The sequence below is a fragment of the Mustela nigripes genome, chromosome 7 (assembly GCF_022355385.1).
Source record: "Mustela nigripes isolate SB6536 chromosome 7, MUSNIG.SB6536, whole genome shotgun sequence".
NCBI classification, from domain to species: Eukaryota; Metazoa; Chordata; class Mammalia; order Carnivora; family Mustelidae; genus Mustela; species Mustela nigripes.
The window spans coordinates 65,019,159-65,044,812 of NC_081563.1; the positions used below are offsets into that span (position 1 = coordinate 65,019,159).

Genomic DNA, 25,654 nt, shown 5'->3' on the forward strand with positions numbered 1-25,654 from the left:
AATAATGCTGTGCTTTCTTTTAAAGCCATCATTAAAAAGTTGTCAATGTTTTCCTCTGAGAATTGTGCCTTTTAATCCACTGGTCCATGAGACTTCCTTTCAAGCTCAGTCTAATTCATCTTTTGAGATAAAATTCAAATACCAATGCTCAAGTCACCCAGTTTTAAATGTTTAAATTAATTTTCTCCTGCTTTCTGTAGCAAGTCATGTTAATTTCTAGACATTTTGTTTTAAACAAATTCTAATGATCTTTTTTTTTTAAGATTTTATTTATTTATTTGACAGAGAGAGATACAGAGAGAGAGGGATCACAAGCAGGGAGAGTGGGAGAGGGAGAAGCAGGCTTCCCACTGAACAAGGATCGAGATGGGAGGCTGGATCCCAGGACCCTGGAATTATGACCTGAGCTGAAGGCAGATGCTTAAGGACAGAGCCACACAGGCACCCCTCTAATGATCTTTCTCATGCTAAATAAGTAGGGGGAAAATCCTACAATGTAGCCACTTGAGCTTTTCTGAAAGAAAAGCTGGATGATGGAGTGGGACTACAACAGTTAACATATAAATGTGACCCAAAGGTGAAAACCAGTGGTGCACATTAAGAAGCCGAAAATGTGTCCTTACATGCTGGGAAACAGATTATGGGGAAGTCATGAGTGTATAGCTCACAGTTTATGACTGGAACCTGGGTCAGTGATGGTGCCATTATTTCAGGATTCAGTAATTTGAAGGGCAAAGAAAGAGACTCTTCTTCAGAGGAGGAGTGATTGTAAGCAAAGGATGTGGAATGGTATCAGTCCCATATCTGTGCTGCTGAGAGGAATTCTACCCTCCCCTTTGGTGGCTGGACTATGCAGTATCAGATGAAGACTGAACTGTTTCCATGACATGGAAGCCATGGGTGTACTTAATAAAAATAATTTTGGCAGACACCTTGGGTCACAGCCAGGTTTGGGTATAGGTAGATAATATTTTTAGGAATCCCTGAAGTAAAGCATACCATTAATCCTTTCTTTTAAGAAGACAACCTACATGGTTTAAGGCAGACTGATGGCAAGCAGTATTATTTATATTTTAAAGGAAAAAGCAAAGTTGACACAAGAAATCAAGTGACTGGTCTCAGAGATTATATGCTCAAAGTGGAAAAGACCACTGGTTAAATATTCACTAACAAAAGTATGACTTTGGACAATAAAGAACAAGAACATCATGTGAGTTATGAGCAACATAAGGATTTTAAGTTATATTTTCAGTGAGAATTCAGTGAGAAATGATTTAATTATTTAATTTCTATCCCATTGTATATAAACTGTCTCTGCTAGTGGAATCAATGGTAACTCCTTTCCTTTATTCTGTAGGTGTCTGATGAGATAAAACATGATAATGAAATGGGGCAGTATACATTTGGAAAAAAACTAATGTGCATTTATATTTTTAAAAAATGCTCTATGAGAAAGGTAAGTTTTGTAGTCCACATAATAATCATTTTTTTAAATGAAATTAAATAGAATTTTATTCTTGCTCCAAATTAAAATGCAATTGGTATAAGCAATGTATTATCTCTCACCAAATAGCTCTATTACACAGTACTTTATCTATTTCTTAACACACTGTTATAGAAAATAAGATGGTAAATATATTACCCTCATAATAAATACACCAGCACTCACAAACTCACAAGCACATACACACCTGACATCAACTTACTCTCTACACAACTCACTTAATGTTGAAAACTAATTGCCTGATGTAGACATTCAACACTTCTAAATGATTGAATGAATTAAAACGTGTTTTTGAAGGAGTACAGGAAAAGGAAGTGTGAAAATGAAGTCATTATATGAAAGTTTCATTCAGCTCAGGAATAAAAAGAGCTTCCATAGTTATAGCATCACAGATGTCTGCCTGCCAAATTTGCTTCTTAATCCCAAATCTGGAAAAAATGATGTTAATATTTTTTATTTATCTTCCCCTAGAGAAACTGAAAACCTTTCATGTGTTGAATACCTGTTCTGTACAATGTGCTAGAAAGAAGTACTTTTGAGCACAGAAAGTGTTGCGGAGTACAAGATGGGCTGGAGTACTGGAGGTGATAAAAGGAGCACTGTCCACATGGGAAACAGGGATCAAAGTTCATGATCCTTAGTCTTTCATTCTAATAACTGACACAAAGGCTTTTTGAAGAGTTTATCTCCTCATGTTCTTGGCTGGGCTTCATTATGTGGGGGTAGAGGGTTTTTGTTTTTGTTTTTGTTTTTGTTTTTTGTTCTTTGGTTTTTATAAACATATATTTTTATCCCCAGGGGTACAGGTCTGTGAATCACCAGGTTTACACACTTCACAGCACTCACCAAAGCACATACCCTCCCCAATGTCCATAATCCCACCCCCTTCTCCCAAACCCCCTCCCCCCAGCAACCCTCAGTTTGTTTTGTGAGATTAAGAGTCACTTATGGTTTGTCTCCCTCCCAATCCCATCTTCTTTCATTGATTCTTCTCCTACCCACTTAAGCCCCCATGTTGCATCACCACTTACTCATATCAGGGAGATCATATGATAGTTGTCTTTCTCTGCTTGACTTATTTCACTAAGCATGATACGCTCTAGTTCCATCCATGTTGTCGCAAATGACAAGATTTCATTTCTTTTGATGGCTGCATAGTATTCCATTGCGTATATATACCACATCTTCTTGATCCATTCATCTGTTGATGGACATCTAGGTTTTTTCCATAGTTTGGTTATTGTGGACATTGCTGCTATAAACATTCGGGTGCATGTGCCCCTTTGGATCACTACGTTTGTATCTTTAGGGTAAATACCCAATAGTGCAATTGCTGAGTCATAGGGTAGTTCTATTTTCAACATTTTGAGGAACCTCCATGCTGTTTTCCAGAGAGGTTGCACCAGCTTGCATTCCCACCAACAGTGGAGGAGGGTTCCCCTTTCTCCGCATCCTCGCCAGCATCTGTCATTTCCTGACTTGTTGATTTTAGCCATTCTAACTGGTGTGAGGTGATATCTCATTGTGGTTTTGATTTGTATTTCCCTGATGCCAAGTGATATGGAGCACTTTTTCATGTGTCTGTTGGCCATCTGGATGTCTTCTTTGCAGAAATGTCTGTTCATGTCCTCTGCCCATTTCTTGATTGGATTATTTGTTCTTTGGGTGTTGAGTTTGCTAAGCTCTTTATAGATTCTGGACACTAGTCCTTTATCTGATATGTCGTTTGCAAATATCTTCTCCCATTCTGTCAGTTGTCTTTTGATTTTGTTAACTGTTTCCTTTGCTGTGCAAAAGCTTTTGATCTTGATGAAATCCGAATCGTTCATTTTTTCCCTTGCTTCCCTTGCCTTTGGCGTTGTTCCTAGGAAGATGTTGCTGCGGCTGACGTCGAAGAGGTTGCTGCCTGTGTTCTCCTCAAGGATTTTGATGGATTCCTTTCGCACATTGAGGTCCTTCGTCCATTTTGAGTCTATTTTCGTGTGTGGTGTAAGGAAATGGTCCAATTTCATTTTTCAGCATGTGGTTGTCCAATTTTCCCAGCACCATTTATTGAAGAGGCTGTCTTTTTTCCATTGGACATTCTTTCCTGCTTTGTCGAAGATTAGTTGACTGCAGAGTTGAGGGTCTATTTCTGGGCTCTCTATTCTGTTCCATTGATCTATGTGTCTGTTTTTGTGCCAGTACCATGCTGTCTTGATGATGACAGCTTTGTAATAGAGCTTGAAGTCCGGAATTGTGATGCCACCAATGTTGGCTTTCTTTTTCAATATCCCTTTGGCTATTCGAGGTCTTTTCAGGTTCCATATAAATTTTAGAATTATTTGTTCCATTTCTTTGAAAAAGATGGATGGTACTTTGATAGGAATTGCATTAAATGTGTAGATTGCTTTAGGTAGCATAGACATTTTCACAATATTTATTCTTCCAATCCAGGAGCATGGAACATTTTTCCATTTCTTTGTGTCTTCCTCAATTTCTTTCATGAGTACTTTATAGTTTTCTGAGTATAGATTCTGTGCCTCTTTGGTTAGGTTTATTCCTCGGTATCTTATGGTTTTGGGTGCTATTGTAAATGGGATTGACTCCTTAATATCTCTTTCTTCTGTCTTGCTGTTGGTGTAGAGAAATGCAACTGATTTCTGTGCATTGATTTTATATCCTGACACTTTACTAAATTCCTGTATAAGTTCTAGCAGTTTTAGAGTGGAGTCTTTTGGGTTTTCCACATATAGTATCATATCATCTGCGAAGAGTGATAATTTGACTTCTTCTTTGCCAATTTGGATGCCTTTAATTTCCTTTTGTTGTCTGATTGCTGAGGCTAGGACCTCTAGTACTATGTTGAATAGCAGTGGTGATAATGGACATCCCTGCCGTGTTCCTGACCTTAGCGGAAAAGCTTTCAGTTTTTCTCCATTGAGAATGATATTTGCGGTGGGTTTTTCATAGATGGCTTTGATAATATTGAGGTATGTGCCCTCTATCCCTACACTTTGAAGAGTTTTGATCAGGAAGGGATGCTGTACTTTGTCAAATGCTTTTTCAGCATGTATTGAGAGTATCATATGGTTCTTGTTCTTTCTTTTATTGATGTGTTGTATCACATTGACTGATTTGCGGATGTTGAACCAACCTTGCAGCCCTGGAATAAATCCCACTTGGTCTGGTGAATAATCCTTTTAATGTACTGTTGAATCCTATTGGCTAGTATTTTGTTGAGTATTTTCGCATCTGTGTTCAAGGATATTGGTCTATGGCTCTCTTTTTTGATGGGATCTTTGTCTGGTTTTGGGATCAAGGTGATGCTGGCCTCATAAAAGGAGTTTGGAAGTTTTCCTTCCATTTATATTTTTGTAACAGTTTCAGGAGAATAGGAATTAGTTCTTCTTTAAATGTTTGGTAGAATTCCCTCGGGAAGCCGTCTGGCCCTGGGCTTTTGTTTGTTTGGAGATTTTTAACGACTGTTTCAATCTCCTTACTGGTTATGGGTCTGTTCAGGCTTTCTATTTCTTCCTGGTTCAGTTGTGGTAGTTTATATGTTTCTAGGAATGCATCCATTTCTTCCAGATTGTCAAATTTATTGGCATAGAGTTGCTCATAGTATGTTCTTATAATAGTTGTATTTCTTTGGTATTAGTTGTGATCTCTCCTCTTTCATTCATGATTTTATTTATTTGGGTCCTTTCTCTTTTCTTTTTGATAAGTCGGGCCAGGGGTTTATCAATTTTATTAATTCTATCAAAGAACCAGCTCCTACTTTCGTTGATTTGTTCTATTGTTTTTTTGGTTTTTATTTAATTGATTTCTGGTCTGATCTTTATGATTTCTCTTCTCCTGCTGGGCTTAGGGTTTCTTTCTTGTTCTTTCTCCAGCTCCTTTAGGTGTAGGGTTAGGTTGTGTACCTGAGACCTTTCTTGTTTCTTGAGAAAGGCTTGTACCGCTATATATTTTCCTCTCAGGACTGCCTTTGTTGTGTCCCACAGATTTTGGACCGTTGTATTTTCATTATCATTTGTTTCCATGATTTTTTCCAATTCTTCTTTAATTTCCGGGTTGACCCATTCATTCTGTAGAAGTATGCTGTTTAGTCTCCATGTATTTGGTTTCTTTCCAAACTTCCTTTTGTGGTTGAGTTCTAGCTTTAGAACATTGTGGTCTGAAAATATGCAGGGAATGATCCCAATCTTTTGATACCGGATGTGTCCGGATTTAGGACCGAGGATGTGATCTATTCTGGAGAATGTTCCATGTGCACTAGAGAAGAATGTGTATTCTGTTGCTTTGGGATGAAATGTTCTGAATATATCTGTGATGTCCATCTGGTCCAGTGTGTCGTTTAAGGCCTTTATTTCCTTGCTGATCTTTTGCTTGGATGATCTGTCCATTTCAGTGAGGGGAGTGTTAAAGTCCCCTACTATTATTGTATTATTGTTGATGTTTTTCTTCGATTTTGTTATTAATTGGTTTATATAGTTGGCTGCTCCCACGTTGGGGGCATAGATATTTAAAATTGTTAAATCTTCTTGTTGGACAGACCCTTTGAGTATGATATAGTGTCCTTCCTCATCTCTTATTATAGTCTTTGGCTTCAAATCTAATTGATCTGATATAAGGATTGCCACTCCTGCTTTCTTCTGATGTCCATTAGCATGGTAAATTCTTTTCCACCCCCTCACTTTAAATCTGGAGGTGTCTTCGGCTTAAAATGAGTTTCTTGGAGGCAACATATAGATGGGTTTTGTTTTTTTTATCCATTCTGATATCCTGTGTCTTTTGACAAGGGCATTTAGCCCATTAACATTCAGGGTAACTATTGAGAGATATGAATTTAGTGCCATTGTATTGCCTGTAAGGTGACTGTTACTGTATATGGTTTCTGTTCTTTTCTGATCTACCACTTGTAGGCTCTCTCTTTGCTTAGAGGACCCCTTTCAGTATTTCCTGAAGAGCTGGTTTGGTGTTTGCAAATTCTTTCAGTTTTTGTTTGTCCTGGAAGCTTTTAATCTCTCCTTCTATTTTCAATGATAGCCTAGCTGGATATAGTATTCTTGGCTGCATGTTTTTCTCGTTTAGTGCTCTGAAAATATCATGCCAGCTCTTTCTGGCCTGCCAGGTCTCTGTGGATAAGTCAACTGCCAATCTAATATTTTTACCATTGTATGTTACAGACTTCTTTTCCCAGGATGCTTTCAGGATTTTCTCTTTGTCACTGAGACTTGTAAATTTTACTATTAGGTGACGGGGTGTGGGCCTATTCTTATTGATTTTGAGGGGCGTTCTCTGAACCTCCTGAATTTTGATGCTCGTTCCCTTTGCCATATTGGGGAAATTCTCCCCAATAATTCTCTCCAGTATACCTTCTGCTCCCCTCTCTCTTTCTTCTTCTTCTGGAATCCCAATTATTCTAATGTTGTTTCTTCTTATGGTGTCACTTATCTCTCGAATTCTCCCCTCGTGGTCCAGTAGCTGTTTGTCCCTCTTTTGCTCAGCTTCTTTATTCTCTGTCATTTGGTCTTCTATATCACTGATTCTTTCTTCTGCCTCATTTATCCTAGCAGTGAGAGCCTCCATTTTTTATTGCACCTCATTAATAGCTTTTTTTATTTTAACTCGGTTAGATTTTAGTTCTTTTATTTCTCCAGAAAGGGCTTTTATATCTCTCGAGAGGGTTTCTCTAATATCTTCCATGCCTTTTTCGAGACCGGCTAGAACCTTGAGAATTGTCATTCTGAACTCTAGGTCTGACATATTACCAATGTCTGTATTGATTAGGGCCCTAGCCTTCGGTACTGCCTCTTGTTCTTTTTTTTGTGTTGAATTTTTCCGCCTTGTCATTTTGTCCAGTTAAGAGTATATGAAGGAGCAAGTAAAATACTAAAAGGGTGGCAACAACCCCAGGAAAATATGCTTTAACCAAATCACAAGAGATCCCAAATCGTGAGGGGGGAGAAAGGCGATAAAAAGAGGTTCAAAAAGGAAGAAAGAAAAAAAAAGAAAAAAGAAAAAAAAAGAAAAGCAAAGAATTTAAAAAAAAGAAAACAAATAAGAAAAATATAAAAAAGAAAAAATATATATATTAGATAAACCAGTTAAAAAATGTTAAAGAAGAAAAAGGTAATAGTTAAAAAAAATTTAACCAGATGGCGAGAAAAAAAAATAAAAAATGCAAAAGAAAAAAATTAAATTAACTGCAAGATTAAAAAAAATCACAGGGAAAAAGCCTTGAGTTCCGTGCTTTCCTTTCTCCTCCTCTGGAATTCTGCTGCTCTCCTTGGTATTGAGACCGCACTCCTTGGTAGGTGAACTTGGTCTCAGCTGGATTTCTTGTTGATCTTCTGGGGGAGGGGCCTGTTGTAGTGATTCTCAAGTGTCTTTGCCCCAGGCGGAATTGCACTGCCCTTATCAGGGGCCAGGGTGAGTAATCCGCTAGGGTTTGCTTTCAGGAGCTTTTGTTCCCTGAGCGCTTTCCGTAGAGTTCTGGAGGACGGGAATACAAATGGCGGCCTCCTGGTCTCCAGCCCAGAGGAGCTGAGAGCCCAGGGCCCCACTCCTCAGTGCGCCCTCAGAGAACAGCGCCCATTTACTCCCGTCTGCCTGACCTCCGGCGACTCTCCGAGCTCATTGAGCCTGCGACCAGTTCAAGGTAACACCGAGCTGTGAGCTTACTGTCGGCTCTGTCTCTGTAGCTGGCTTTCCCGTTCCAATACCCGCAAGCTCTGCGACACTCAGACACCCCCGATCCTTCTGTGACTCTGTGGGACCTGAGGCCACGCTGACCCCGCGTGGGGTTCGCCCTGGTTTAGCCTCTGGAGTGACGTCCCTCAGCGGAACAGACTTTTAAAATTCCTGATTTTGTGCGCCATTGCTCCGCCGCTTGCCGGGAGCTGGCCCCTCCCCCCGGGGTCTATCTTCCCGTCGCTTTGGATTCACTTCTCCGCCGGTCCCACCTTTCAGAAAGTGGTCGATTTTCTGTTTCCAGAATTGCTGTTCTTCTTCTCTTTGATCTGCCGATGGATTTTCAGGTGTTTGCAATCTTTAGATAAGCTATCTAGCTGATCTCCGGCTAGCTGAAGTAGTCTCAGCCTGCTACTTCTCCGCCATCTTGACTCCTCCCCCCTTGTTTTTGTTTTTTTAATTACAAGAACTGTTTAGTTGAAAATAAAGTTTATATTCCTCCCTCTTACAGGAATACTTCAGAGGGCTAGTGCAAGTAATTTCCAGTAACGTTCTGATGGACTCTGTAACATTATCTGATGGATTTCTTTATATAATGCTTACTTCCTTCCCTTCGCTATTATACTTTCCCTTTTCTCTATCTCGTATCACTTTGTAATTTTTTACTTACAAAGATTATTTGTATAGAACTTGAGTCAGTCTGGATCTCTAGTGATATTTCCAGGACAAGTGATCAATAAGTCTGCAATATTTAAGCAGTGTATAAGTAATAATTAAACACTATTGTCATAGTCTTCTAATTTTAGTATACTTTTAGAAATTAAAAAATATCTATCAACAAAAATATATCAGATTTTAACATATTATTGTGTCAGAATATTCAAGTATTCATAAGTAATACAACAAAAACCCATGATAAAATGTTCATTATATTGTTTTAAGGATAAAGAAAAATTAATACATTCTAAAATATAGTAAGTACATAGAATAAAAGCTTCATAAAAAACATGGTTCACTAGTTTAAGTCCCATTTTTTAAATTAAAAAATACAAACCAGAGCATGTGACATTTGTGTTTTCACTACTCAAATGATATACACTTGCTCTTAGAATAAAATACAAACTTAACATACCTACAGAACACTATAGGTTCTGGCTTATTTTTCCAAATTCATCTTTCATAACTCTCTTAAGTCTCCCTTGTTCTTTTATTATATAGCCATACTGACCTTCTGTATTGCTAAACATATAATCTTTTCTGTCCGGAAATTTGCATTAAGATATTTGCACATGCTGCTTTCTCTGCCTAGAATGTTTGGGCCCTAGGTAGCTGGAAACTTTTTCTTCCAGTTCCCAAATAAATGCAATGCTTTGGATAGGTATTCAACAGGATGTTGTACCCATACCCAGCTATCCATTCTTTCATACTGCTTTGTTTTATTTACCCATAGATTTTACTTTTGTCTGAAATCATTGTTCTTTTTTCATTTAACTGATTTAACCATTTATTGATGGCTCTTGTCACTAGAAATGAAAGTTTCATAAGAGCAGGGGGATATTTTTGTCTTATTCACTCTATTCTCAGAGTCTAGAATAAAAAATGACTTAAAGTTGGTACATGTTCAATAATTAACACATCTTTCCACAGGAAAGTCATATTACGGATGTGATAAAAAGAAAAAAAAAATGCAGTCTCTTGGTTTTTTATCAGACCACACTCAGATTTTTTTCCCTTGAAGAAGTTAACTAAGCTATCCGAAGATTAAATGTTTTAAGTATTCATTACCACTATTTCACAGCCCAGAAAGTAAAACATGAAGACAAGTTAGGAAAATAAAGTCTTTGCCTTCAAACTGATAAAGAAGGTAGATGTTCTGCTCTCTCTAAATCCATCTACTACTACATCTTAGCACAATAGTCACTTGCAGAAGATGTGGAAACTAGAAAAGAATGAATGTGAAAGACTGAAAAAGAAACATTCAGGTAATAGAAGGATTGAAGCAGAACCCTAGAATGACAGTTATTTTCAGGACTTTTCGATGTCTGACCCTGAGTCATTTAAAGAATAAAATCTAAAATTAAAAATGGCACAGGAGAAATGGAATGGATTTAGTAAAATGGCTAGCCAAGAAAATCTGGTCTTTGGCAACACTTCTTTCAAATTATTTCTAACTATCAGTGCTAGACACTATGTATAGGTCCTCAACACCAACCCCTGTGTTCTATGTTCTCCCCTACATAATAGGAAATAGACCCCATTTTCCAGGCTCCTTTGCCTAAAAGGTTCTAGTTAAGAAATTTGCATGGGGAGAAGAAGCCATTATTCTCTTCCAAAACATAGATGTGGGAATAGATAGAATGATAGAGTTTCAATGGCAGCCCTGTGAGCTCTTGCAAATGTTATAATTTGCTGATACAGGAAACTGAAATCTCCAGCATTGTTTGTTTGTATTTCTCGTGTTTCTGAAAGCTGGCAATAGTTCTTCCTGATCTAATTTTATTGTGGAAATGCAGGAAAGAAAATAAGGCAAGGGCTGGAAAGGCTGAGAAAGCCACTAGACCATGAAGCAAGTATGACCCAGAGTTACGGAGAGAGAAGGAAAAGTAAGTGGATATGTCCTAGATTGTCTGTTAGTCCAGGGAAGACTAAATAGCTATGGAGGAGTCCTCAAATCAATGTAAGCTATTTGGAGGAGCCTCAAGTTACCTAGGAATGAGCCTTCCTTAACATTCCTATGACGAATTTCAGAGAAAACAGTTCAGACAAAAACATTTGCAAAATGTTTGAAATTAAAATGAGACAAAGTTAGTATAACAGGAGAATTATTGACTCTTAACAACTAAATAATAATAAGGGCTTCTGGGACAACTGGCCTTTGAAACCCAAAAGCTACTGGGCTTTATTGAGTCACTCTGTCTGTTCTATAGCATTTACTCTCTTACACCAATTTTTGTTTAAAGACTGGAATCACAGCTATTACCAACTCTTAGTTTACATTTTACAATCTTTGACACTAGAAAGCAATGTTCCCTTTCTCTTAGAACCAGCTAAAAATAAACTTTATTTAAAAATACTCTTGACTTCTGTTTGTGGCTTTGTGCTAAACTGTCTGAACAAATCAGGAAGAGCGGTTGTAATTATTGCCTCAGTTTGGGTGAGGGGATAAATAACAGGGAATGATGAGGAGGTGGGATCGAACATGATAAGGCCTCCTGAGGTATTTCACTGAGATGGAAACAGAAGATGGAAAAGAAGATGGGAGAGGAGGGGCAAGGGTGCTACTTCTAGAAGAAAGAGTTGTGCCAATGTTTTTCACTATGATCAAATGCAAGGGTTTTTTCCCACATTTTTTATCTAGTTGTTTCTGTGCTATTTAGAGACAGCTATGAATAAATGACTTATGAATGCCTAAATAGCACATCCATTACATATTAGGTCCAGCAGTAACGGGGAACTAGAGAATATGTAACATAACTGGGTATGCTAGAAAGTAATAAAGAGAGATGGGTCTAGTAATAATGGAAGAATATAGAACATATAGACAGGGTACATTAGAAATTTCATTCAAGTAATAATAATAACAGAAGTCCCTAAAACAATGACTTAAATAAGGTAGTTTTTCATATAAAACATTTCCAGGCATTAGACAAAATAGGACCAGCATGGCAGCCCCATCTTTCTCAGGAAACTACGTTCCTATAATCTTTCCTGTTCCACCATTCTAGCTTTTCTGAAGTCCCATGCAATGACTTCTGCTTAAGTTATTTGCTAGAATCTGGTCACATCATTACACCTAGCTGCAAAGAAAACTGGGAAATGATTTTTTTTTTTAAACTGGACACAGTGCTGTACTAAAATAGATAATCAAACTGTTACTAAGAAATAGTTGATGAGGGGTGCCTGGGTGGCTCAGTGGGTTAAGCCGCTGCCTTCGGCTCAGGTCATGATCTCAGGGTCCTGGGATCGAGCCCCGCATCAGGCTCTCTGCTCAGCAGGGAGTCTTTCTCTCTCTCTCTGCCTGCATCTCTGCCTACTTGTGATCTCTGTCAAATAAATAAATAAAATCTTTAAAAAAAAAAAAAGAAATAGTTGATGGAACCTGGGCAATCTCCAACTCAATGAGTATGTTGTTTCAAAGCACTTAAAATTTACAACAGATCTGGAATATATTAAAATATCATTGTTATAAAGCTAGTCTGCCTTTTAAAGGAAAATTAAGTATATCTATATCTATCTCTCTCTATAGCCATATTTGATATAGATACAAATATAGAGTAGGCCCTTGGAGTTAGAAGCAGATTTTTTCTAACATTGATACTCATTTGCTAAGTAATAAGTGTGTGTGAAACAGTTGGAATAATCTTTTGTTTTTCTATTTTACAAAGAAAATTAGCAACTACTTTTCTATCTCATTTAGCTGTTACAACTATGGATAGAATCTTGAATAACACTTAAAATAAGTTCCTAACTAATTTTAATGATATAATTTCAAAGTTAAAAGGAAAAAGCTAAACACTGAATTAGACTTTTAATGTGTCATCCTTTCCATATAGTAAAATAAATTAATGACAATATCTTCTAAAGAGGGGTAATTGAAAACTACCAAATGCTTTACAATTATTCAAGATCACATGTATTTGTAATGCTTCATTCAAATTCACTCTCACATCTCTTCAATGTGTTTAGAGATTTTCCTGGAGATAGTGATAATATTATATCTACTGTTCAATTTATTTAATGAAAATAAATAACAGTTTATAAACCCAGTGTAAGATAAATAAGTTGAGTTACCAGGCAGAAGCTTATTCCTTTATCATGTCCCAATGGGCAAATTAATTAGATTGTATTCTTAATTTTTAAAGTATTCCTAGAATAAGTTACTAATGTTTTTATACACTTTGCTACAGGATATCTTGAAATACATTATGCTCCTCAGCCAAGTTGACAGATGCATTAGGGGAAAGGAAAAATTAATTCAATATAAATTTCAGTTTGGTTAATTCCCCTTGCTAATATATTGCAAGTTGTACTATTTTCACCCCATGGAAACCCATCAGGCAGCTTAATCAAGCTATATTAATTGAATATAACAATATCTCTGTGTTATTAGAGTTAATTCTATGATTTTATCCTTCATGAAAATTTATATTCTCTTACCTCATTAGGGCTTTTGTTCTTTCTCCATTCTAACATAGAAGCAAATTTCCTTCCAGTCTGCTTTTTCTCCTAGAAATTATACTTACAGTTATAATCACTTCATTTTCACTGACTATACATTCACACACTGCATGAATATAACATATTCATTTAAAAATGTCCCTATTATTGGACATTTACATTATTTCTGACATTTCACTATTAAAAATAATGTGAGTTGAATGTTGGTTACACATGGATTATTTCCTTGTGATAGATTTGCCAACATGCCATAAATCAAAGAACAGGGGGCATCTTTAAGGCTTTTAACCCCTGTTGCCAAAATATTCAATCAGTACTAAATGAAAATATCTAACTCACTGGCCCAAAGAATGTTGACTCAAAAATATTTATCACCTTCAATGTACAGTATACTATGCTATAAATTGAGGATATATTTTACTGCTGACTCATGACTACCAAGGAGGAGAGAGGAGAGATTCAATAGGAGCTGAGAGACATGAGCTTTTGTTAGTATTTTTGTTCTCAGTTTTTAGGTTGTGAGAGACTGACACTTTAAATATGTTACTTGGAATAAAATTTAATGGAGGGGTAGAAGATAAACAGTGATGTGCTCATAAATGTCTAATATCCATCTCTCTGAAAGTTTTTTTAAGCACATGTTTATATAGCCTTTGGTGATTTACATGGGGTATATATTCTGACCATGGCCAATGGTCATGGCCATGACCTACCAAACTGATATCAACTAATTTCCAAAATTCCTTAAAATTCACTCATGAGCTCTTGCAAGGCACTACAAACTGGTTTCAGCAAACTAAGTAGATAACACCATAGAGACAGGGCTGCTGAGAAGACATAAAGAAGAAAGGATGGAGATATAGAGGATTTAGCCTTGGATAAGAAAAGGGAAACCTCTTTAATTTTATTAGTGGGAAGTACATGATGGGCACAAATATAATTTGGTTTATGGATTTAGTACCTAAAAGTCAAAAATTTGTCATCTGGTAGTACCTTTTTCCTTTGTGAAGTAAAAAAGAAATCAGATTAACAAAAGGTGGAAGAAGAGAGATGTTAAGAAAAATGTGAGGGGCACCTGGGTGACTCAGTGGGTTAAGCCTCTACCTTCAGCTTGGGTCATGGTGCCGGGGTCCTGGGACAGAGCCCTGCATCGGGCTCTCTGCTCAGTGGGAAGCCTGCTTCCCCCCGCCCTTCTCTCTGCCTGCCTCTCTGCCTACTTGTGATCTCTGTCTAATAAATAAATAAAATCTTAAAAAGAAAAATGTGAAAGGTAGATATGAGGATGCAAACTGATGGGACACACAGAAAGTTAGCAGAGTAGTATTGGGAACCCAGCTGAGGTTAATGAGTAGGAATTAATAGCAATTCTAAACAAATAGGTGTTATCCTTGTCAGAGCTAGAAGCCTGCATTTGGAATGGAGAAAGCAATGAACTAGTTTCATCCATAGTTGGGCATTGCCAAATAAATAGAATATGGAAAGGAAATACAGAAAGAATTTAAGACATTGGGGAAACGTGGTTAAAATGATGCAATATGGAAATGAATCTGGATAATGAGGGAAGTAAATATAACAGGAGTCTAGTAGAAAGGAATAAAATAGAGGAATCAATAAGTAGGAAGTCCTGGGGAGATTTTTCTAACAGACATGTTGGTGTAAATAATAAAAATAATACACACCTGCAAAATGACAGAGTAGGAAGCTCTAAACACAGGAAAAAAAGGAAAAAAGAAAGCCATCTGAACTAACTTTGCCAAAACTGTTAACAGTTAAAATTTTATAGCAATCAAACAGATGATAATCCCAAGAAAAATTCTAATTTGAAAATAGGAAATCTTTGGGATATTTTGTCTGTGCTTTCCCTAAACCCTTCTCAGCTTTGGTGCAGTCCTGAAGATGGTAACCTAAGTTCCCAGTCTCAGACTCTGGTCCTTGGATCTGGAGGGAGCAGAGGAAATCTTATTTGGAGATTATTGGTTTTTTGTTTTTTTGTTTTTTGTTTTTTTAAAGCTGTGTGGGTACCTGAAGGACTGATGCAAATCACTTGTCTCTTGTTTTGTCTATCTCAGAACCTGCTTAGGGACATTGTGGGTATCACTGAAAATATTGCAAGATGTCAAAAACTCTACATTTGTTTGGGCAAAAGATTATACTTGAGAGAGACAAGAGGCCTCTAAGGCCTCGGGGGGAAGAGCCTAAAACAGAGTTTCTTCGGCAATTAGCAAGGACATTCAAAGTACTTGAATGTACTGGTAAATAAAGAGAGCAACAATGCATACTCAGGATAGGGCACATGCTTAGAAAAGAACTGAAAAGACTCTTAAGATTTTGCCACTGGCTGATGTATACTCTCAGTGCAAGGCTGAGGCAGAATTATAAACAGCCTGGCTAAGTGTTAAGAGTGTGTTAGCCCACAGCCAATGCACAAAACATAAAAGAAGTGGCTTAGTTGTTGCTGTTCTTGTTAAGACTTCTGGTATTCAAGGAAATCTCAGTCAAAACACTGGAAAACCCAAGTAAAACATGCAAGCAATCAAGAAAAGGAAGCCCTGAGGAAGGGGAGAATCTGACTTTCCAAAATTATCACACTATATTATTTGAATGTCTGATTTTCAACAAAAATTACACAGCACACAAAAAAGCAAAGTATGGTCAATTAAAGGAAAGGAATAAACCAACTGACAGAAGCCATCCCTATAGCAGCAGACTTTGGACTTAGTTTACAAAGACTCTAAATCAGTGGTTTTAAATATGTAATATGCCAAAGAGCTGAAGGAAACCACAGATAAAGAACTAAAATAAACCAGGAAACAAATACACAAACAAAACGAGACTGTTAATAAATAGAGTTATAAAAAGAAACCAAGAAAAATTCTCCAGTTGAATAGTACAATAATTGAAATGAGATATTCACTGGAGGGGTTCAATAGCACATTTGAGCAGGCAATTATATAACTGTATGCCAGCAAATTAGATAAACTAGATGGATTAAATAGAATCCTCAAAACATTCTGGACATCTGCTGACTCAAGGAGAAATAGAAACACTCAACAGACATAGAACAAGTAAAGAGTTTGGGTGAGTGATCAAAACCTCCCAACAAAGAAATACCCAGGACTGCCTAGCTTAACTGGTGAATTTTACCCAATGTTTAAAAAGTAATTAACACCGGGTCGCCTGGGTGGCTCAGTGGGTTAAAGCCTCTGCCTTCGGCTCAGGTCATGATCTCAGGGTCCTGGGATCGAGCCCCACATCGGGCTCTCTGCTCTGCGGGGAGCCTGCTTCCTCCTCTCTCTCTCTGCCTGCTTCTCTGCCTACTTGTGGTCTCTCTCTGTCAAATAAATAAATAAAATCTAAAAAAAAATAAAAAAAGTAATTAACACCAGTGCTTCTCAAACGCCTACAAAAAAGAAGAGGGAACACCATTCTATTAGGGCAGCATTACATTGATACCAATGCCAGCAAAACACTTTACAGCACCAGAAAACCCCAAACCAATATCCTTTATGAATATAGATGCAAAATTCCTCAACAGAATACTAGCAAGGCAAATCCAACAGTGTATTTAAAGACAAACACCAAAATAGCACTGTATACAAGAACTGAATACAGTTCTTGTCTCCAAATAGTGAAAATGTGAACATTTGCTATGAGCCTGAACCACTCTGTTCACACTGACTGATCCTCAACTTTTTTAATAGGGATGAGTGAAGACAAATCACAACCTTTCTGGATATAATATACATGTGAAAAAACAAATAGCAAAAAACAAAAACAAGGCAAAAAACAACCTGCGATGCTTCCGTTGTGTAGACTCATATAAAGTTGACATCCTCTGTATTAGCATTTTCCCTTCATTTATACAATAGTATTTGTATTTAGTGACCCAGTCCTAAATCTGACTCCCTCATACTCTTCAGGTAAACTTAACTTTTCTTTTTTCTTTTCTTTTTCTTTTTCTTTTCTTTTCTTTTTTTTTTTTTTTTTGTCAAAAAGTATAGGAATTAGTTGTAAGGAAGCATATCTGATACATGCAAACATTATCTTAATTCTGGAGTCTCATTTGATTTTCTCAGATAGCAATATAACATAATCTGCATTTTATAGATGGACAAGAGGCTGAAGAACTGTAGGCATCCTAGAGATTGGTAAATTAATTCTGCTCCGAATTTAGTGATTAAACTATACTGTGATATGTCGGGTTGATGGGTGCCTGCACCTATCTCTGTGCTATATACACATGTGTTACTTTTTACTACTTATACTTCAAGGCTCTGGGTCACACCTTGTCCAAATGAAGACTGCGATTCTTACCATCTATACAGACTCATTCACTATTTTTACCCAGTATCTAAAAGAATATGATCACACCACACTGGTGATCAGGATTTACCTGTGCCTACATACTTTAAATGTGGCCAACAGAATACACTCCACATAAGTAAATAAGCTCTACTGGAAATAGATGCCTTATTATAGTGATGATGAGTATCCTTTAACTACTAGTTAAAACTAGTGTCCTTTAATTCAGTACTCCTGAATGATACTTCAAATTGTTTATACTGAGAAGGAAGAACCTAGCCTCACCTTTGAGAAAAAAAACAAAACAAAACAAAACAAAATGCTCCCTTCTTGGGTGGCAGTTCAAATAAGAAGTTTTTCTGTGTGAGCTCTCAGGGCTCATTTCATAGCTGGGATATATCCGTGAAGCAGCAGAGCACAAAATTAGCTACAAGCTGGTCTGAAGTCAGCACAACCTGGATTCACATTCCAGTTCTACTAGTTAGCAGTCTCTTCAGTGTAAACAAATCACCTAAAATCATCTGTAAAATTATTATTTTTTAAAAAAGACTCTATTTATTTATTGGAGAGAGCACATATGCATGTGAGAGAGAGAGAGAGAACAGAGGGAAAGAGAGAGGGAGAAGCAGACTGTCTACCAAACAGGGAGCCCAACACGGGGCCAGTCCCAGGACCCTGAGATCAGGACCTGAACCAAAGGCAGACATTTAACAGACTGAGCCACCCAGGTGCCCCAAAATCATCTGTAAAATTATATTACCTTTCTCATAACATTATACTGAAGATTACTTAAGTTAATAACAGCAAATTACCTAGACATGTGTCCTAAGTATAATTGCAAAATAAACTGAAATTAGTTATTCAATTTTCTGTCTCTCTTCTCTAAATTATGACAGTGTGAGGCCAAAGATTCCATCTCAGAGTTTGGCACATAATTGCCTTGCTCACCTGGTGCTTTTATGGAAATTAATTGAATAACAGGGTCCAGAGTTATATACCTTTCTACACAGATAGGTTCTAGGTCATCAGGGATGACTTAATAGTTTAAGCTTGGTCTTAACTTTGGAAAACAATATCTGGTCTTATGTTTAGACCTTTTTAAAAGCCATTTACCTCTAATGTGTGGCACTATATTGTTCTGTAATTTCATATCAATGGGATGATGTTAAACTCAATGTGGCATTGAAATAGTGACAGAACACATATATACTATGTTTGAAGAAAGATCATACACCATGGAGGCATGATCTTTTAAAAAGAAGTCACAAATAGGAATTTTCATAATCTGCTTCATTTTTATATTATGTATACATATATATTGCATAAAGCACAAGTACTCTATATATCTTACCCTTGTGTTTACAGAGAAAAGAGTTAATGCAATTATTACTTTGGAGAATGACACACATTTTCTATGTATGCCTTCCATATATGAAAAGAAGGATTTATACTATTTGTTAGATTTAGGGCAATATACACACATACTGATTTGTGTAACAGATAACTTACCCAGCACGTAGGTAGATTATTGCTTGATAAGAATAAAGAAGACTACTATCCAGATAATTCAGGTCTATATAGTACCTTGGCCTCAGGTATCCAAATAAAAATATTTTTAATCACATGAATAATTTTATAAGCTCTCCACTATTCTCAGAATAAGTATTTTTTATAAATCATTGGGGAGAATCATGCTTTAATGAGCATTTTGTTGAAGATCTATTGGGAAAATCATTGTAAAACCTAAATAAAGCATTTGGGGCACCCAGGTGATTCAGTTGGTTAAGCCTCTGCCTTTGGCTCAGGTCATGATCCCAGGGTCCTGGGTTCGAGCCCAGTATCAGTCTCTTCACTCAGCAGAAAGCCTGCTGCTCCTTCTCCCTCTGCCTGTTGCTCCCCCTGCATGTGCGCTCGCTCTCTCTCTCTCTCTCTCTGTCGTATAAAACAAATAATTTCTTTTTAAAAAAGCCACTGAAATAACATATTTAAAAATAATTAAAGGTGGGGCACCTGGGTGGCCTAGTGGGTTAAGGCCTTTGCCTTCAGCTCAGGTCATGATCTCAGGGTGCTGGGATAGAGTCCCGAATTGGGCTCTCTGCTCAGCGGGGAGCCTGCTTCCCTCTCTCTGCCTGCCTCTCTGCCTGCTTGTGATCTCTGTCAAATAAATAAACAAAATCTTCAAAATAAATGAATAAATAAATTAAATAAAGTAATTAAAGGTTATAATTTCTAATGTGTTGAAAAGGAAATGTACCCTCAATAACTGAATCATATACTTTACATTTAAAAAAGTGGAACTTCAAAAACAAAAAAATACTTTCTTACCTGGATGGCTAATGCATAAAATGTATATTTTTCTTCAAGGGGTTAGTAATTGATGAAATCAATTGTTCAGTATTTGACATGCAGTTAAAGTTTGCTGAGAGAGAAATGCTTTTGATCAATGAATAATGGTATTTTTCAGCTATCTGAGTAGAACTGACTGTCTCAACTGTACATGAATTTAAAAGACCATTAGATTTATAATCACGAGATTTATGAAGACAAAAAAAAACCACCCACAACTCTTACATACCTAAGATTTACTTAGCATCTGATTTTTTATGAATTACCAAATTAACAGAATGATAGTGCTGCTAATTTTTAGATTATCTCTAAATTTATCTTTTATTTCTACTACCAAAGAGCATGGCATCATCAACTTACATTCTATTCACTCTACCAACTCTTTCGTGGAGACAAAATGATTAGTAGGTAACTATTAGCAAGTTAATTTTATTTGCCTGCCTGAAAATTAATAAGTATTTTATAATGTTCTTGGGGTCGTTGGTGCAAATAATTAGCTTACCATATATCAAGAACTCATGGATCTTTTTAAGAGCCTGGGAATATGCTTCTTTAGGAAATAATAATGTCTATATCTGGTTTCTGTCTCATCAAAAGGTACTTACTGGAAGAATAATTTTCCTTGCATTAACAAAATAGGTGGAATGTTCAAAAGCAGTTGAAGAAGGATGTTTCTTGTTTGAAAACAATTTTTGGCAGGTAGAATGTTTTATTAACTTCAAAATTTTACGAAGGTAACTTACAGAACTTTTACATGAGCATGTTTGTGTTTTCTTTTAAAAAAGATTTTATTTATTTACTTGACAGAGATCACAAGTAGGCAGAGAGGCAGGCGTGGCAGGGGTGGAGGCTCCCTGCTGAGCAGAGAGCCTGATACGGAGCTCTATCCCAGGACCCTGAGATCACGACCTGAGCCAAAGGCAGAGGCTTAACCCACTGAGCCACCCAGGCACCCCATACATGAGCATGTCTTATTTGTAACAAAATCAATTACCAATATTTCAAACTTTTCAATAAAACCTGTGAAGATTAAAATATAACATTGATTGAAATATGTATATTTAAACTGATTATAAGTTATATTTAATACTGTTTAGACTTACAGGTTCTGAAATTTTACTTTTAAATAATAATATCTGACAAGAAACTTCTTGGGTAAATATGTACCTTTCTATTTTCCTGAATTTTTGGGCCAAGATATGCATGAAATTTAAATTCAAAGAAAGTCCTTTATCAGATATTTTTTCTAATTTATAATTTTTTACTTAGGTGAAGTCCTTTAAAGAGTACATTCTTTCATTTTTAAAGATAGATTTTAAATATTAATGTCAGGGCACTTAGGTGGCTAAGGTCATGATCCCAGAGTCCTGGGATCAAGCCCCAAGTTGGGCTCCCTGCTCGGCACGGAGTCTTTTTCTCCCTCTCTCTCTGTTCCTAGCCCACTGCTCATTCCCTCTCTCTCTCTCTAAATAAAATCTTTAAAATTAAAATAAATAAATAAATAAAATATAAATGTCAATGGTAAAACCACTATGTTAGCCTTTTTTTTTTTTTTTTTTTTTTTTTTTTTTTTAACTAGGAAGTACTTTAATCATTTTTCTTAGGGGGGAAAAAAAATCCAGACACTAACAGTCCACAACATTTCCATAACGAAGTACTGGTTGAGAAAGGTTTCCAAAGAACTGGGTTCTTTGAAGTCTTAGGGAGAAAAGTTGGTATGCTGCTTCACTATAGATGGATGGCATAGGTCATAAATGGGAGACTTCTGGCTACTGAGCCAATCAGAACCCAGGGGAATGACACTTCTTTCTGTAGAGTTTATTTTCCTTCCTTTCTCCCCATCACTCAGAAATGCCACCATGTAAAGCCTAGTAGCTTAGGTTAGCTTAGGTTGCAGTCTTCCCCTTGGAAAAGAAAGGGGGTGAAGAGAAAGCAAGATCACTCCTGAGTCTCCATGCTTTCCTCCTCTTCTCCTTGAGTTGGTTCTTCTCCTCCTCTTCCTCCCCTTCCTTCTTCTCTGGTCATTTCTCATAAGCCTTTTCTGAAGGTGTCACTATTACTCCATTCCAGGTAGAGATTTCAGAAGCAAGATGGTTGGCTTCACTCTCCTGGCCAAGAGTCTTCTGAAAACCACAATGTGAGACAATTTGGACCAGGCCTTAGCTGTGTAAAACATCATTTCCTGTTGTTCCAGAGTCAAGACTGTGTGTACTCTGAAGCTGCTACTCCTACAGGGGTCAGTGATACCCACCGACCCTGGCAGGAACAGTCTTGCAGCCAGAATCTGTTAAGTAATACCTGTATGCCATGTTTAGGGCCAAAGGCTCTCTGGTGGGATTGTTCATCAGAGCATAGTGCCCGAGTGTGTGTGAGGGGCTCAAAGCCAGGAAAACGAATTCTTAGCTCTTTTAGCAGTCTGATAAGAACTTTAACTGTGGACTGAGAAGTGTTTTCCTCAAACCAACCAGCATGTCTGATGGCTGCTAAGTCACTCTGCAACACCTTGATATCCAAATGGAGTTCTGGGTCCAGTTTTCAAAGACTAGGTGGCACTGTTGCAATGAAAATATTCCCATAGCATCAGAAAAACTGATCTCAAAGCCAGTTTCATTGGTCAGCGTGGTCAAAACTTCGGAAGGATCCTGTGCTCTTAGGCTTTCCCTAGGGCAGCACCAGCTTCCAATGTTGGCAGAATCTTTAGGATTACAACCAAGTCAGCCACAATGTGTTCTGTAGTCATTGTTCCCTTTTTATATGATCACTCCTGCCTGACTTCTTCAATTTGTACTCTAAATGTCCTTGAAGCCACAATCAAATTGTCAATCACACTGTTTACTCTCATTACCAGAGAAAGGATGGAGGCCTGTTGAGCAGAATTAGGAGCAAGGTCCTGATTCCTCTTCAGCAATATCTCACTGAAAGAAGTTTCAGCAGGCATTGGCTTGGTCCGGGAAAGGCCACTTCACACAAATAGAAATAAAACAGAACATGTGGCACAAAGAGCCTGAACCCTTCTCCTGGGCCTCCTAAGGAACCAAAGCTCCTGCTGCGACCATGGCCTCTGTCACCCTTAAAACCCAGACAATGGAGGCCACAACAACCACCCCTCTCCTTATAGGAGCCGACACTCAAAGCCACCATGTTATCTTAAACTCAACTAAGGAATGCGTAACTAATAGTGTGTACGTATCTCAAAGATGATTTGGCTAGAAAAGGCTTCCTAGGTAGTAGGGTCTTAATTGGTGTTGGAAGAGTTAAAGAAGGGAATTACACAAAAAAACCAACCCTGATATTTTCATTTTGTGGACGGCTAGGTCTTAAGTGACCTAAAGGAGGAAGCCTCAGACTGTATAAACAATTATGGACCAATTTCTGTAGAGAAATAAAATGCAAATAACAATATCTTTAGAAAGCAAGAAAAGGCTTTATCTGGTTTCAATTTTATTTTACTAAACTTATTTCTGTCTCTCAAGTGGAACATATCTGGGAGAAAATAAGTCATTGTCCTACTTACTATATAACTCCTTATCTAATCAAAGTCATAATATTTTTGGCAAAGGATGCTGACAAGGCTTTTGAACATTCCATGTTCTGTTCCCTTAATAGAGAGCCAATAAATATCTGTTAAATCAAGTTGTTCAGGTAAATGAAGTTTGCTTATTTTTCTTGTAAAGATTATTTACAAAAATATTCTGAGACAAACACAGATCATTAGTCTCTTCAAAGTTGATTCAGGAAAGTTTTCTATATTTGTCAATAAAAACTTAAAGGACATCAAGAATAAATGAACTCACTGAAAATAGCAGTCTTATCTCTGGCTGCTTACTCTCTTGCCTTCAAGTATCTAGGAACTGCAGGATATTCTTCCCATTTACTACATAGTTTATTATATTTATTTATATTACATATTAAAAGTATAATATGTGTTGTCATATAATACTTAATTTTATAGCTCCCTAGATGAAGTTGCTCCTTTTACACTGGATCACCATTTAAAACAAGGATCTATGAGGCGCTAAGTCTACTGTTATCCAGAAGTCAAAGAGGAGTACTTGAACAGCGGTGCCATAGTAGAGAGAAAATGAAAAATGTTGGAATTACATTACTGGGAATTATAGTCAAGGGATACAGTAACACCATGTAACAATTTGTGTTGTTTATAAAGTGCTTCTGATGTATGCAAAACTAAACTGTATAAGTGCTTCCCAATTTTATTTTATGTCATGGCACACAAAAAGATAATATTCTCATGGCACACTGATGTAAACTGAAGGGAATCTGAAGGCATTTAATGGTCCCCAGTGGGGAAAAAAAAATAGTATTTTCTTATAGACACACATACACACACATACACACACACACATACAATCTAATATGTATGAAGGAAGATTAAATTTGGCTGTTGTTGCAATCTGTACCTGCCAGGAGCTCTATCCACTCACTCACTGCTGCCTTCCCTGGGAGCCTTCCCCTACCCTAAACACAGTGCTTTCTGGACTCCACTGACTGTTCTTCCCACATCTCACCAGACCCATTGGACACACTGGGCAGTTAAGCCTACATAGCTACAGCTATGGCAGGTATTCAGATGGAAGAGCCTCTCATTAGCCTTGCTAATTATAAAGGAGGGTGGCAAATCCATACATATTGCTTGTCTCTGTAGACAATGGGTTTTGTTTGTAGACTTCTTTGATCATGCTCTCTTTAGAAGAGATTTCAGTGAAGTATTTTCAGGTAGCGATAGAAGGCCAGACACTGGGTTCTACCTTGTCTCTAAGGGGAACGAAAGGATCACAGGGTCTTGGAGCACAGCTTAAACCATAAGAAAGTTTTGAATCATTTAATGCCAGAAATTACATTACGTCCTAAATCAACCATTTTTCTGGAGTTCATGGGTTATAACAATGAAGAAGGCTTTGGAGATAATTAAAATATATGATACCTCATAAGATGTCCTCAAACCCCTACACCTCAGTTAAAATGCAGCTGTTACAGTGGGACAACAAAGTTAACAAATTACATGAAGCATGGTTACCTAGAGTCAAACACACCCTCATCCATCCAGATAGTCAAAAAAAAAAAAATTACAATTACATATGTAAATATGAGAGAGCAAAACAAAATGAAATAGACTAACAAGCACTGTCAAATTTACTAATGACAAAGTATATATCCTATATTCTGATTTAGTGTGATATCCCTTTTGGTCAGTGTTCTTAGAGCTTGTTTTAGCTTTAACTACACATTGCAATCATTTGGGTAGACATTTTAAAAGACTAATTCCAGGGACTCAACTGAGAAATTGTAACTTAATTGGTCTTAGGTAGGACTTGAAAATAGATATTATTATTATTATTATTTAAAGATTTTATTTTTATTTATTTAAAAGAGAGTGAGAGTGAGAGAAATCACAGAGGGAGAGGAAGACGCAGCTTCCTCACTGAGCACAGACTGCATGGGGCTCAGTCCCAGGACCCTGATATCGTGACCTGAGCTGACAGTAGATGCTAATGAGTTGAGTAACCCAGGCACCCCCACCATTGATATTATTGTAAAGCTTGCCAAGTGATGCTAACAAGAAATCATTATTTGGGAACCACTGCTTTAAATTTTCTGTTTTCTCCTTACCAGGAAATAACTGGATAT

At 37.1% G+C, this 25,654-nt stretch overlaps 1 pseudogene; it reads right to left on the reverse strand.

Moving 5' to 3' along the window:
* Positions 1-21,946: 21,946 nt before the first annotated feature.
* On the reverse strand, positions 21,947-23,149 carry LOC132022365 (interleukin enhancer-binding factor 2-like; annotated as a pseudogene).
* Positions 23,150-25,654: the final 2,505 nt, after the last annotated feature.